Here is a 16,161-nt window from a genome sequence, read left to right on the forward strand (position 1 = left end):
AAACTTCCTTTTACTATTTGGTTCCCTAATGATTCAATTCATACAGGAAAGGCAGAACAAATGTCTGATTCTTTCTCTTTGTTTACCATTTCTCAATAATATGTTCTTCTCTTATCTACCAAAGGTGATCAAAAAGGTTTTTTTTTTTTAATCAAATAGGGTTTTTAAAAAGTAATTTAAACCCATGGATCTAAATATAGTGGATGCATTGCAATTGATTGCAAGTGTGGTTCTTACTGATGCTCTGGTTGTTACTTCTTCACCAGTGAATGCCCCTGAATCCCGTTTATACAACCCTAATTGTCATTTTCTGCAAGGTATTATGCATTCATTATTATCTTTCCTGCCTCAGACCTGGAATCAGCCATTTCTTCAAGAAGCCATGATTTCTTTCTTTCTTTTCTTTTAAAGTAGGCTCTACACCCAGTGTGGAGCCCAACGTGGGGCTTGAACTCACGACCCCTGATCAAGACCTAAGCTGAGATCAAAAGTTGGACACTTAACCAACTGAGCCACCCAGGTGCCCCAGCCATGGTTTCTTTTAATGATGAATATATTTCAGGCAATATTGGCACTAAACGTGTTCACTGATACTGAGTTGACCATTGTTTCTTGGCCTTTTCAGTGGACAGAGCAAGGGAATATTTTCGATAAGATAGCTCACAAGTTAATACTCATACTTCTCTATTTCAAACTCAGCATCACAGGATTTTAACTTAGCTCCTTATATTTGTGTCGCCTTTCTTTGTCACCAAGAGCCCTGGTTCTCAAGAAGGGTGGGGATATGACGTAAGCACTCGTTTGCCATTCATATGCTTCACGTGTAAGAGTCTCGCTGTCAGTCAAGTTCTGTTAAATATTTCGGCCTGATCTCAAAGATGCTGTGTGGAATTAAGGGAGGGTCTTTATTCAGGCCTCTAAACGGTAGAAGAAGGTTAGAAACAGATCGTCCTGCCTCCCTGAGGCCAGCGTGTTGGCAGGATCCTGGGATTTGGGGAAGTGGTTTGGACCCATAGAAGTGGTTGGTGGCGAGGCTGTGGCAGTTCATGAAGCAACAGAGATTGTTGGTCTGGAATTGGGTGACAAGGCGATGAGACCAAAGTTCTTCCCAGATATACTCTATGGAAACTTTTTATTATGTAGGTGAGGGCCTTCGAGCCAGGAGACATTTGGATTCCAGTTATAGTAAGCATTATGCTGTAGGTATTTGCCAAACAGCCACAGACCGGGCATCTCACTTGGTCCTGACAACCGTGTGGGATTCAGATACTCTGTACCTGTCTGCCACCCGATTCTTACAAAGCACTCTTACTTGTAGTCTCTCATTCAAGGGTCACATCCCATCACAGGAATAACACGAAGTTTTATTCCTTACAATTAAATCAGTTTAACATATTTACGTCTCTGAACGTGAACTCTGCTTTCCTATTCCCTATACCTCTGCTTTGGTGGTTATCTTGGACAAAATCTCTTTTCCTGTCCTGTTTCTAGTCTGGACTCCTGTTTAATCCCCATAGCTCCGCACAGAGGGCCTCTGCCGCCTTCCTCTGGGCCAGGGTGTGCATTCAAGCAGCACCAGCCTGGAGAAAGGGGTTTCTCAGATGGTGTGAGGGGCATGGCTCACTCTTCTTTTCTCTTCTGGGGGGGGTGACTGGAGCCCCACTTCAATGTGCAGGGCCTCAGGAACACCCCCAAAACATGGAGGCATCTGCATCTATTCCTAGGGTTTGCTGCTGTTTCGCAAGGAGAAAATAAAACATGCCTTTCCTCTCCCCCACTTCTCAAAGTTTTATTCTTACCTAACCAATCTTCCTTCCCCTCTTGGAAGGAGAGAGGACATTTTCTGTCTGATGCAGGACAAACAGTGGGAGATCTTAGATTTTGCTTTAGGGCATATTTATGGATTTTTAGTTACATGCCAGTGAGCTGCATTTTCTAAATTAATCTACATTTAGGATAAGCCCTAAAACGAACTGATTTTTGAAGAGGGGCAGACAGCAAAGGTGTGGTGGCTGACATGCTCCTGGAACTACTAAGAACTTTTTACAATAGCCTTCATTTTGAGGAAGACAGGAGAAGAAAACTCTCCATTCGACATGTCTGATCCTCCTGGGGGGCTCCTCATCCTCCCAGATGTGGGGAGGACAGCCAAGGTGGAATCCGAGGTGCCATGTTGGGCCACAGGGACACCGTACAGGTTGCCTCTTCTCTATATACTTTATATATATGGAGGGGGGGTTAGTACGGAGGGCTTTGGAGAGAAGGACCCTTGTGGTTGGGTAGTGCTCTCCCAATTTCAACGCCCCCATTTGTATCCTCTGTAGAAGATCATATAATCTGGAAAACTCAGAGTGACGCCACTCAGGACATTTGTGAGGGTGACAGCAGCCTTTCATCATGCGGCGCTGCCGGCCCCCAGCCTGACTGGTGGAGCGCTGAAGCCGGTGGATCCCCGCCACCTGCCGTGCTCAGCTTCCACGAAACATGGGACTCACAGGTTCGCGGGAGGAGCCACTTTCGCTTTCCAAAGCAGGGGGTTGCCAAGTAGAGGCCAGCAGTCAGGGGCAACTGGGAGGAAAGGAATCAACCTTTGTAACAGTGAAAACCGAAAACTTCGGGAAAGGAAAGAGGGACTAGGGAAATTAAAAAAAGACCACAAATTGTAGAATGTGGAGGAAGACAGGAGTGTTTGTTTGCAGAGAGAGCTTTCAAGGGCATTAAAGATGGAAGAGGCAGGGCCCTCCTGCTAAACAGAGTTGCTTGTCACTCTGTGCCACCTTGTGGCCACTGTATCACTTCCGTCAACCGCTCCACCTCACTCCCTTGATATCCTTGATATTGCCTATTACCGGCACCTTTGAAAGTCACTTGGGTTGTGCCCACAAGCAGCGCCTAATTTCAGTGGTGGGTCTCAGGGCACTGATTTCTTTACCCCCACCGCGTCCTTGGCAGCACCGAAGGATCTGATGGCGGGATACTGACAGCTGTGGGAGAGACGGATGGGGGACAGATGGGGAGCTCGGCATCTCTTTCTCCGCAGCCGCGCAGATGCTAAGAGGGCCACAGAGGAACTCGTGTGGGGGGATTTCCGGCATTATGATGACGATTCACATCCATCCCTGTGCTGCAGTAGAGATGAAAACGGATTCTGATGTTTTCCCTGAAGTTTAAGCAAAAGCTTGCTGGACACCAAGGACATCCTGTGGCAAGAAAGTGATGAGAGAAAAACTCTCTAAAGGCCTGGTATATACACGGGAAGATGTTTTAGATTTCTTTCTCAGTCAACATGACTGTATGGAAACTCTGTTTAAACCCAAAGCCTGATTTATAGCCCGCTGTGCACACGTGGTACATCTGCTTCGTGGATAGTAGCCTAGAGGAAAACCATCTTGTCCTTGAGATATTGATCAGTGCTCCCACTCCCTGCATTCTTTTGTGATAAAACTCATAATTCCTGCCTTTATGCTAATCTATAATCTTTTGAGCTTTTACAAGATGTAAAAAAGTATACATAACTGTCTAAAAACTCGTCATTCTCCAGAGTACTTTCTTCCTGCGAAGAGTGTGTTTCCTGGGCAGCTGTCCTAACTTGGGCTTAAATAAAACTCTCTTTCTTACTTTTAGAGATTCTAAAAGGTTTGATCATTTGGTATCAACAAAAGGAAGAAGTATGAGACATAGCCATGCCTCACTGTCCATACCCAAAGAATGATTCTGTCAGAGATGCTCACACTGCTGTGGTTTGGGATCATGGCTTGATAATAGTGATACTTCATACATATACGTCACTTTCAAAGCCCGGTCCTATTTTAAGCACTTTTTATATTATTGACCCATTTAATATTCACAACAACCCTATGAAGTTGGTTCCATTCTAGCTCCTTTTACAGACAAGGAGACTGAGACTAAGTAACTTGCTTGGGGTTGCCCAGATAGTGGGTGCCAGAGATGGGATTGAAATCCAGGAGTTTTGCTCGTGACCCCCAGCATGCACTCTCTCCCTTGCACCTGCATTTTGTTTAGGACACGGAGTGCGGATCTGCCCGTGACCTTTGGTGCTTCTCCGGGGTACCCTATTGTTTCTAGAGTAGTCTGCCCTACACAGCTGTGTCCCCTGATCAGGTGCTTTTGAGAGAAGGACTTCACTTCAACTCTCTCCATTCATCTTTTTGTTCTCCTCCAATACCTCTTTTCCAAACCCTCAGATGATACTGATTCAGGAATAAATGGGGAAGTCCAGAATATTTGATTTTAAAAAAGAATGGAAGAGCAGGAATTAGGGAAGTTAATTCCTATTCAATTCTTTCCTCCCAAAGACTTAGCAGGCAGAGAGCCATATAGGATACAAGGTAAAATCAAAGAACAGCACACACCAACCTGTCCATGTGGCAGAATGATACTGCGATCTTAAGACCGGTAGATATGGGGTCTAGAGGTTAAGTCTTGCTCGTACCTTCAAGTGGCTTGAATGCCTGCAACAGAATCCTCTAAATACTAACAGATAGAATGACTTAAAACATCAGTAAGGTGGATCAGCTGTACAAAAAGGGGAAGGGAAGAGTCAGGAAACCGTAGAAGCTAGACAGCTGCCGTGTTAGTTGTTAGAAAATTAAAGACAGCCAGTGTTTCCAGCACTCTTCGCCCTGCTATCCAATTTCAGAGCTCTATAATGAAGACATTCAAAAATGAAGCGAGATATTCCCAAGGAGCAAATGGAGAAGAAACAGGGCAGAGCTGCTCAAGGAAGTGAAAATAGTTATAGTAACACTGGTTTCATAAGACAGACTGTGAAGGTAAGGCATTGGTATAGCTCCATAATGGAAAAGAGAGACCTTTCCTTTCACTAATAATGTACCTGGAAAAATAATTCTATATATAGTAAGCTCAGAATTATGACAGCCTCTGTGGAAATCAGAAACAAACTTGGAAAAGAAGTAAGAACAGTATAATAATGTGAGCCGTGGGATATGACTTTGGTGAAACAGATGCAAAGCCTCTGGGAGAAAAGGACATCCAACCGGATATACTGTCAGAAGAGAAGGGAGTGGGTGAGCACAGTGATTTGCAAAGTTCAACGATGTCACACATGCAGGGCTTTAAAAAAAAAAACAAAAAAACAACCATCACTGTATTCCTCTCAGAACAGTATGCTTTCAGAAAAGACAAAGTCTGCACTGTTTAGAAGCAAAATGCCAGGGGCGCCTGGGTGGCACAGTGGTTAAGCGTCTGCCTTCGGCTCAGGGCGTGATCCCTGCGTTGTGGGATCGAGCCCCACATCAGGCTCCTCTGCTATGAGCCTGCTTCTTCCTCTCCCACTCCCCCTGCTTGTGTTCCCTCTCTCACTGGTTGTCTCTATCTCTGTCGAATAAATAAATAAAATCTTAAAAAAAAAAAAGAAGCAAAATGCTACGTTTCAGGTGCATTTAACGAAAGAAACTGAAGCGAATCTAAAATAATTCTGATAAAGGATTGACCATATTCTGAGATTGTTCTGCTGAAGCTTCTTGGGGACAGTATCTTACACGCTCTGAGTATTGATGGATGAGAATTCCTTCCTAAGCATTCAGGCATCTTTGCATCCTTTTTCTATGGAGTTGAGTCCAGTCAACCCTAAGCCTGACAAACATACGGCCTGGATTTTCAGGGGCAGGACTAACTTAAATCAGCCTCGACTTTCTCCACAAGTAAGCAGCTTTTCATTTTTATTATTATCATTTTTTCCCCATGTATCCTGAGGTTGGGCCAGAAAACAGTCATTCTACCCACAGAGCAGAAGCTTAGAGAATTTTCATTTTTTAAAAAAATCTGACTCAGCTGTGCCTTTGTTCTTCCAGAGTTTTCAAATACTTCCCCTTTTTTCCCCTTTGTTCTCCCCCACGATCTTTGTCCAACCTTTCTTCCTGAAACCCTAGTTATTTTAGGAGGTCTCCCTGGACTGCAGAATACCAATCACTTCGCTGCATTTTTTGCTGACAGTATTTTCTTCATCTGAAAAACAAACAGCATTTTCTCCTTCAACTCGGAATCTTACTTCGCCTGCATGCCCAAATCTTCCCTGAGCCCACACAATTACAGACTTTCATTTGACCTGCCGCAATTGTCCCCTCTCAGGGACAATTGTGATTACTATAATAATCGATTAATTATTGGGTTGTCCTGTTCTCCCATGTCAGGGAGCAAGCCCTAGACTGGGTGAACCGGGCACCTCCAGCAGCCGGCTCCTGAAATACTGGCAGTACGCCACCTCAGCCAGGAGCGGCCTCCGCGGGCCCTTCCCACATCCCAGCACCCATCCAGGGGGCTCTCACGTGCTTGGGTTCCCCTGAAACCGCTCTCCGCGCCCCACACGAACCCCTGGCTGAGGGGCCCTCCCCTAACTGGAAGTCCGGGCTCGCATCACTAAGCCCCGTTTCACTAGGCGAGAGAAAAGCGTTCCCACCTGGGTCCCGCCTCGTTTTTCCCCAGCCCCGCCCCCCGGCAGTCTGACCATTCAGCTTCGGGCTCTACATAGCAGCGCCTGATTGGTGGAGCACAGAGAGCGCGTCAGAGAGCGCGGAGCTCATTGGGCGGCCCCTCGGCCCGTCTATAAAAGGGACGCCGAGGCAGCGCAGGTAAACTCTCGGAGGGGATTGCGGTGGCTCTCCGGCTGGCGGGTTCCGGGGCGTTGTGCTGCTTATGAGGCGGCGGCAGCTCTGCGCGGGGCGGGCTGGCTAACGGCGTGCGCGCTGAGCTCCGCATTTGGAGCCGGGGCACCAGACCCCAAGTCCTTCACCCCCTTCAGACGTGGAGAGGCGATGGCCTCCGAGAGGGGAGCTCTACCTCAGCCGTTATCCTTGAAATACTTCCTTTTATTTATTTGTCAGCCTTAAAGCGAACATCCACCTGCCTTGACGTGGGCCTGAGAAATACTTGTAACTTATGGGTCATTGTAATTGTTTAAGGAAACTCTGGAAACATTGGCGGTCAGCCCTCTTCTCACTTCCCTACCTTTTCCGTGAGCAAAACGCGCTCCACGCTTGCTCCTCTGACGCTTGCTAGCAGTCTGTCTTGTTTTTGGCGTGCACAGGGCGCGTTTCTCCTCTCGTGGAGAGCTCACCTCACGAATCCTGGCCGCACTCTGCAGCCTTCAGATGCATCAGCAGACGCGGAAAGAGTAAAGGGATATACCGAAGCCACTCGGTGGGACCGGGGCTGGCCACCCCCAAGGACCTTCCCCACCCGCTCATTCCTAATCGCCTTGGTTCATAGATGACCCACCTGGTTTTTCTTCTCAGAGGGTGGAGGGTACTGATGATGGAGAAGAGGAGGGATAAGGGGACATAAAGGGAAAGGGGAAATATGTGCCGGGCATTCTTGGATAACCTCAATGTAGATAAATGCCCCTTTCCCAAGAGTGATTTTTAACTTCATTTTTTATGTAATTTTTTAAAAAAATTAAGTTTCCTTGTTTGTTTTAGAGCAGCTTTAGGTTCACAGCAAAATCCAAGTGCAGAGATTTCCCATGTGCCCCCTGTCTTCACCCATGCATAGCCTCCCCCATTAGCAACATTCTTCACCAGGTTGGTACGTTTGTTACAGTTGATAAACCTGTATTGACATGACATGATCATCCAAAGTCTGTAATTTACATTAGGGTTCACTCTTGGTGTTGTGCACTCTATGGGTTTGGATAAATTATGTATTTAGTAAATAACCCCAGAGCATTTGGATCTAAGTTTGTGGAATGAGCAGGTTAATAGCGGTTGGCCCTAGTTTGGAATTTAAAAGGGAGAAGGAGAACTGGGACTATTAAGTAATGTACTGGTTATGTAGTTTTGAAGGCGGTTCCAAGACTAATTCCATAAACATTCTGAGCAGTGTGGTAGTGCCACCTAGAAGCAGATAGATAGCTCCCGTGGGGACACCTTTGAAAGCAATCCTCTTTTGGTTGTGTAAATTCTGATAATCAAAATTAATTCATCTTTCCTTCTTTTTTTTTTTTCTCCTTTCATTTTCACAAAGGATTTAGGGACGTGGCTTAATAGACTAATCTCAAAGATAGTTTAATACATAAATGTGAAAATATGTAAGTGTGGAGTTTATTATTGTTTTAGGCACCAAATTCATTACCAAGTGTCTTAGTGATCACCAACTGCATCCTGTAATACTCAGATTAAAACAGGCTATAGGTATGTTACTGAAAAATTATGTAGACCAAAATTGAAAATGTTGAACAAAATATTTTCCTGATGACTTTGAATTGTTATTTAGGAACTACTTTTAAAAATCTTCATTTCTGTTACTTTGAAATTAGTAGGGATTCCTTCTTCTCTCTTTAAATTTTTCTAGTACTTATGTTGTTAATGAAATTATACATTGAACCACATGAGATTGCCAGGATTTTGGCTTTATTTGGTCAAAACAGTCAAAATTTGGCAATTTTGGGTGATTCAATCTAATATCTGAATAGGAAAAAAATTTACTTAAAAATAGTTTGAAGTTTATCTTTTTTTTTGAATATGTGATTACCGCCTAATGTATTGATTTTATAAGTTAAGATTTTATATATTGAGTTTACTTACAGAAGGATCCATTTAAAATTTACCAGACTTTTCTGTTTTGCACATGTGTGGTATGATATCCTGAGTAGAAATTCAGGAATTTAAGGGCAACTAGAAACCTTTCAGCACATGTCTTTCACAGCATTAACCACAATCCTCCCTGACAAGTTGGAGGTTACTGACTTTGAAACATAGCCAGTTGCTGAGAACCCAGTGTATATTCTTTCCATGACCCTTAAAAACTGGCCTGTTTTCTATTAATGATTTTTTGTTTTGTTTGAGGCATGCTATGGTCCAGTTTCCTGGTTAATTTCCAGATCTTCTGCCATTCTTCTTGTACAACTCATTTTCTTTGTGGTGGGTCTCACCAAAAGATACCGTGTATGGAAAAGGGGCTTCTGGAAATTATCATGTTTCAGCAACAAAATTGTTTAAACATCTGACTATCATTTACAACCAACATCTCTGGTCTCATCCATGGAAACTATCACACATAGCAGAGAAAATTGAGGAGAGCTGGCAGAAGCTATCTGTTGTGTTTGCATTATGCACTGTTCAAATGGGTTCCTAGGAGATCTCAGGCCAAGGTTATTTTTTTCATTTCGATTTAACTTGTTGGGTGTGTTCCCTTCAGTGGAGAGTGGAGGATCAGAGTCTGGTTTTGAAGGTGAACTTAAGAAATCAATTAGTCCAGCCTCCTCCTGTCTGGAAACTCAGCATCACAATGGACATAGAGCCTGGCTCCAAGGTGAGAGGAGCCTTGTCAACAAAATTCTCGGGCAGGCAGAGGGCATTCCTCTTGGCCCTTACCCTTGCTGATGTGTTTTGGTCCCAAGGGACCGTTGTTCTAAGGGCCCTGCAGAGGAGCTAACTCCTAGTGGTTTGAACAGTGGTTTGTCACCCTGGGGAGCCATTGACTAATCCGGTCCTATAATTTCTGGGTTAGGAACTTTGAATATGTCTTATTTTTAGGAGTTCTTGTCTTGTAGATTTCTCTAAGGCCACTTTTCTGGGGTTAGAAAAACTTTCTTTTTGGTAAGAAAAACCTGCCAAGAAACCCTAGTTAGCCTGGAAGGAGCCTCAGAAGCGGAATTGCTTTAATCTTAAGGTATGACCAGTCTTGCTCATGGTGAAACTTCCCTCTGCTTTAAAGGTTTTGAACTCAGTAGGGACGAGAAGATACCGTAGCCTTAGGAACACAGCTCTGAGTGGAGCAGTAATAGACCCTATTTTCCTTAATGTAAGAAATGTGAAGTTCTCTGTTGAGCCTGATAAGCCACGTGCTTCTAATATCTAAATTACACTGTTATTAATGTAATCTGCAGGATGAAAACTTTGGGATAATTAGTGAACAAGTCAGTCACCCGTAAGACACACAATCAGAAAAAATCAGGCTTCATTAGTTTCTTCACAATGTGAAACTCCTGGTTAATAATTATAGCTGTCTTAATTGAACATCAGGTGGCACTTTTCTGTCTATCAGTGGAGGAAGAAATAGATTTTGGTTTCGTGCCCTTGTACTAATTAATGTACGAAATGTCTTTATTTACAAAAGCATGTCTGCATGTCTTTAAACGAGTGCTAGCCAATAGAAATGTAGGGCTTTCCACATAATTTAAAATTTTCTAGTAGCCCCATCAAAGAGTAAAAAGAAATAGGTGAAATTAAGTTTAATAATAACTATTTAACCTACTGGATCAAAAATATTATGTTACCATGTAATCAACATAAAAATCTTCAGTGAGATAGTTTATATTTTTATTTTTGTATGAAGTCTTAGGAATCTGGTATTTTACCTGTCCAGTACATATCAACTTGGACTAGCCACCACATGTGGCTGGTGACTGTTGAACTGGACAGCACAGCTTTAAACTGTTACTGTATCTGTAGTGAGGCAGAGGATTTTATAGGGGAGAGAAAAATGGGGCAGGAAAGGGGGGGGAAGAGCCCCTCTGGATACGGAGAATCTGTGGCACCAGATTTCCCAGAGTGTGCATTCCTCTGTTGGACATTTAACCTTTAAACCGAAAACATTGACTTTATTTAACACCCCAGCAGGAGACTGTGATTAAAACAAGAAAACAATCTTGTAGACTCAGTGTCTGCCCTAAACAATTTGAGCAGTGAGAACAGGTGGTTTTCGTCTGATGTAATCAGAAGGGACTTTGGGAATGGAACAGACAGAACTGAGTTCAAACCAGCCCCTGCTCTGTCTGGCCCGTGAGCTTTTGCAAATCTATGGCTTCGTTGGCCTTTACCCACTCTAATAATGGGCACAAAAATGCTAGTCTTGCAGAGTTTTAGTGGGGATTAAATTAGATTCCTTATGTGAATGTACTTCATTCAGTCAGTTTGTGATGTGTGGAAGTCTACCGGGGTTACCTGCCTCTTTCTCCATCTATTTTTCTCATCAGGGCACTTTGTCTGACTTTTCTCCCCCTTCACTCCCTTTTTTAAAGTCTGAACTGATTTCCTGCTTAGCATTCCCAGAACCTCAATTTCTTTTTTTTTTTTTTTTTTTTTTTGCTTTTATAGTTTTTTTTTTTTTTTTTTTTTATTAATAATGATTTTTTATTATATTATGTTAGTCACCATACAGTACATCCCCGGTTTTCGATGTAAGGCTCGATGATTCATTAGTTGTGTATAACACCCAGTGCACCATGCAATATGTGCCCTCCTTACTACCCATCACCGGTCTATCCCATTCCCCCACCCCCCTCCCCTCTGTAGCCCTCAGTTTGTTTCTCATAGTCCATAGTCTCTCATGTTTCATTCCCCCTTCTGATTACCCCCCCTTTCTTTATCCCTTTCTTCCCCTACTGATCATTCTAGTCCAGAACCTCAATTTCTGCTGCAGCTCTGACTCGTAGGCCTGCTGTAATTGTGATTATGTTATAAATATCAAAAACTTACTGTTGGATCACCAGCAATAATGGTAATAACAATGCAACTACTGCCCATTCCAAAGCCACATGAGATGTCCCATGAAATCACTCCAGACTCCGTGAAAAGACCAGGAGTACTTTTATTTTTGGCCGATGGGTGGCAGCATTGTCTAAGTCACGGATCTTTGATCCCCTGGTTCTTGAGGGTTTTCTTTTTCTGTGATTCATTCTCTCAACCTGGAAGAGAACTTTTCACCAAAAAGTCTAGGACTCTGGAGTACAGTGTCAGTTCCGGAATGCTAGAGGAAGCCCAGCATACAGAGGGGCTGTCCATCCAGGCACTGGGGGAGATTGCTCAGGCCCAGAGTCCAGGTGTGTGTTGGGGGTGGGTCAGAGGCAGGATCCCAGGAAGGTGATGGCAGGGTACAATGCTTTCCAGCAGCGATTCCTGTAGGTCAAGGCAAGGGCAACGAGAGGGTAGAGAGGTTGACCCTATGAAGCTGCAGAAAAACCACAAGAGCCTCTACAGCAGAGGCTGCCGATGGGCATCCAAGCCTGGTCTTGTAGGTTCACTGTGATGACTGGGAAATGGCTTTCTTATTTTCAGCCCCTTAGTAGTAGGACCTGTTACCTTTGAATTAGGAGGATGTGCTTTAAAAATATTGTTTTTTTTTCCTTTTAATATCTTTTCACCTGGAATTTACTGTATGTTTCCCCCTTCCCCCAACACCCAATACAATGGCGGTTTGGCATTCTGAATGCTAATCTTTAGGCACCACATTACACAACTATTTGAATTAAAGGGAGTCTAATCATATTTGTGAACTTAAACTTCTTTCAGGCTTTCCTTTAAATTTCCTAATTTTGTCAGATGACTGATTTGGTACAGATCAAGAGATCAACAACATCTGGAAAACACAGAAAATCACCAAGAAGGAAATAAAAACATCCATTAGCTTTAAAAAATATGTATCTTGGATAATAGGAAAGAAAACTTGGTTATTGTTATAGAGGCATTTACTAAACCAGAAAAACTTCTGAACTGAAGGCAAGCTACATGAATCTTATGATTAACCATGTGGACAAAAGCGGGAGGGGGGGAAGCATGAAGCATCTAGGATTATCTTGTTTTGTTGGATTATTCAGTTATTCATTTATATATGAAATCATTTAAGGAAACGTGCTATGTACAGTGCTAGATCGGGGAGGAGGGAGTTAAGCAATGAATAAGATAACGGGTTTTGCCTGTAAGCTCCTTACAGTTTACTGGAGAAGAGAGACAAGAAAGTCAAAATCCCGATGTGGTAAGTAGCACAACAGGGGTGCACACTTTGTTATAGAAGCAGAGAAAAAGGCATTGTACTGTGGAGCCAGGGAAGGCTTCAGAGGGAGGTGACACAAGCTGAGTATTTAAAGGCAAATAGGAATTATCCGAATTGGGCATGGGAGTTCGGAAGGACGGTCCAGGCAGAGGAAAGAAGTGTGTAAAGACGTTTATATTAGATTACCTGATGTTTGTGAGTGATGGCAAGTACCTTTGTATGAAGCTGGGGCAGAACGTGTAAGTATACGAGGCAGGAGAGGGCGTGATGGGAAATAAGCTTGGACGAGGAGTGGGGGCCAGATAACAATGGGTGTTTGATGCCTTTTTGAATCACTTGGAATTCTGTCTTATAGGATTTGATAAGAAATGGATGTGGAGGGTAGGGGGATGGGAGAGATGTGAGACGTGTCCCATTAGGCTTCTAATCTGGATGATTGGATGAATGTTTGTAACAAAGGGTTGTGGGAGGTGAGAAAATGGTGAGTTCGCTTTGGGACTTCCGGGAATCCTGCCCATCTGACAACTGACTATACGGACCTGGCCATCAGGAGAGAGACCGGATTTCCAGTTACAAATTTGGTTAATAATAATTACCATTTACTGAGGACTTCTCTGAATAATAAGTCCCCGGTAAATGGTAATTATCTGTGCCGGATTCTGTACGATCTGTGTTCTGTATTTTCTGAATACAGATCATACAGAATCCGGCACAATAATACAGAATGTGCCAGATTCTGTATTAATCCTCACCTTAAATCCTCTTCACAACCCTTTTGCCACATGTTACACACGAGGAAGATCAAGATACGTGACTTGTCCAACGTGATGTGTCCAGCAAGGGGTGGGGCTAGGATTTGAGTCCAGGCTGATTTCGGAGCCTGTGCTCCCCACCACTATCTTTCACAGGAGCCGTCTGCACGGAGGTGAAGCTAAGCAACAGGCAGACAGACCTTTCAGGGACAGGATGTAGAACGAGGAAAGGATGGAGGCCGGAGCTTGGTGGAAAATGCCCGTGGGGACAAGTAGCAGCAGAGGAGCTATGGAGTCTAGGCTGGACTTGCTGCAGGGGAAGGAGGAAAACAAGGAAAGAGTATTGTCCAGAAACCCAGGAGGAGAATTTTACGCAGAGAGGGGTCACCAGTGGCAAATATCACAGGGAGACAAAGTAACAGGATGGCATGGGGCCTTTAGGATTTCCCCTTTGTGTCTTCCTGGCACCAGCCCCACATTGCCAGCTGACAGCCAAACATAAGCATTTAGGGGTTCCGCAGGCTTTGTCACCCGTAAGTTCTGTTTCCGTTGGTGATATGACTGGCTTCTCAGACACCCAGAATGCACACTTCGGGATGATCTTTGATGTCCTTGTCCCACATGATCACCAATGACCAAATCCTGTTGACCCTAACTCAGCAACATTTATCTACCCCTTCCTCTTCGTGACCTCTCTGAAACCCCAGATCTTTGTTTTTTTACCTACACTGTCGTATTTCTTTCCTGACTTGTCTTCTTGCCTCTGGTTGCATTTTCCTCTAATCTACCTTCTGAAGTCTCACCATGCCACTCCTGAGCTCAGAAACCTTCAGTGGCTTTTCATTATTTACAATATAAATTCCAAATTCTTATTGAAGGCCATCTATGAAATAGTTAAAGCTTATTTTTCCAACTTTCCCCCCTCTGTGTTATATGCCTTGCAGCCTATTTTCCAGTCAGACTGAAAAATGTCTTCTTTTCTGTGTTTGCCTCCTCAGATCCATTGGTTAGGCCAGTCTTTCCAGCTGGATGCACTTTTCTTTCATGTTTCAGGTTGAAATCTTACCCATCCTTTAAAGGTCATCTGAAATACTCTTTTTTTCTGTGAAGATTTTCTTGACCCCTTGCACCCGGAATAATTTCAGCCTTCTCTGAACTCCCACGACTACGACTACGGCACTTTATATGCACCCCTGTCAGGGCAGTTAATGTTTGTTTGTTTGTTTATTTATTTATATTTTGTTTACTTGAGAGAGAGAGAGAAAGAGAGAGTGCACAAGCAGGGGGGAGGGACAGAGGGAAAGGGAGAAGCAGGCTCCCCACTGAGCAAGGAGCCCGGTGTGGGACTTGATCCCAGGACCCTGGCATCATGACCTGAGCCAAAGGCATACACTTGACTGACTGAGCCACCCAGGCATCTCTGTTTTCTACTTTTTATTGTGGGTTTTTGGTTTTGATCTTGTTTTTGTTTTAATGTATATGTCTTGACTTAGGTTTTTTTTTTTAAGATCTTTTTTTTAAGAGATCTTTTTTATTATTAGATTCAACGGACATAGTTGACTCTGAAATTGCTACGAAAGTTTCTAAATGCATTCTCTCCATTTCTGCGCTCCTGCCCCTGTTGACCAGAGCAGTCTGAGCAGCAGCCGTTCCTGGCCTGCAGTCTGAGTGGTACCGCGGTCTGCACATTTTTTTTTTAAGATTTTTATTTTATTTTGAGAGAGCGTGTATGGTGGGGGGGGAGGGGCCGAGGGAGAAGGAGAGAGAGAATCTCAAGCACACTCCCCCCGAGCATGGAGCCTGACACAGGGCTCTATCTCATCGCCTTGAGATCGTGACCTGAGCCGAAAGCAAGAGTCGGATGCTTAACTGACCGAGCCATCCAGGCGCCCCTTGACTTACTTTTTGAAGGCAAAGTCTATTTCACTATTTTTCTACTCATTTTGCTTGTCACATGGTTGTTTTATATGTCGATGTTTGGTTTCGTTGAATATTTACTGAATGGATGGATGGAAAACTGACATTCCTGTCAAGATTGGGGCAATCTCTGTATATTTTATTTCCTAATGTCAATGTCTGCAATGCAAGGCTTAAGTATTAAGATTGATGATTCTTGAGATTTGCTCTAAAGAACTAAGTTTCCCTATTTGGGGGAAAATCCACTGGACTTTTCTCTGGAGCACCTCAACATCCTTTCAGGTTCGTCTTGAGAGATTCAATGTGATCGCTCTTTGAAGGTGGGTAGGTATCCAGGGAACAGGGAAAGGTGCTTGTTTGGGGATGGCGTCCTCGGAAATACCTTCAAGTTCGGTGGCTGTATAACATTTTCCAGGTTTTCCCTTGACTCATAGATAGAGCCAGATTAGGGGAGTAGAAGCCATAGCCATGACGCTGGGCCCAGTTTGGTGGTGCCTGTCTCCTGCTTGTGAAATTCAGTCTGGAGTGTGGAGTTTCCATGGCTGAGCCTGTTGTCCCATGGACAGGTCTCTTTAGCTTTCTCTGCCTTTGAAGGTATTTTCTCTGCTAACCACGCGTGGATGAGCTTTGTGTTAAGCAAAATGCAGTGGAACGCAAGGGATCAATGGAAAATGTCTTATGGTGTTACGTTTATTTGGGTTTCATTGTCAAGTATAAGTCTTACAATTTGAGCACATGATCA

General features: G+C 43.8%; 1 long non-coding RNA gene across 1 annotated transcript in view; it reads left to right on the plus strand.

The window, feature by feature from the left end:
• The first annotated feature begins 6,570 nt into the window (after positions 1 to 6,570).
• Positions 6,571 to 16,161, plus strand: part of LOC113268691 (uncharacterized) — a 62,249-nt gene continuing 52,658 nt past the window's right edge. The window contains exon 1 of the long non-coding RNA XR_003321231.4: positions 6,571 to 6,611. This is a non-coding gene — a long non-coding RNA (uncharacterized LOC113268691). The remainder of the gene's footprint in view (positions 6,612 to 16,161) is intronic.

Source organism: Ursus arctos, unplaced genomic scaffold, assembly GCF_023065955.2.
Source record: "Ursus arctos isolate Adak ecotype North America unplaced genomic scaffold, UrsArc2.0 scaffold_2, whole genome shotgun sequence".
NCBI classification, from domain to species: domain Eukaryota; kingdom Metazoa; phylum Chordata; class Mammalia; order Carnivora; family Ursidae; genus Ursus; species Ursus arctos.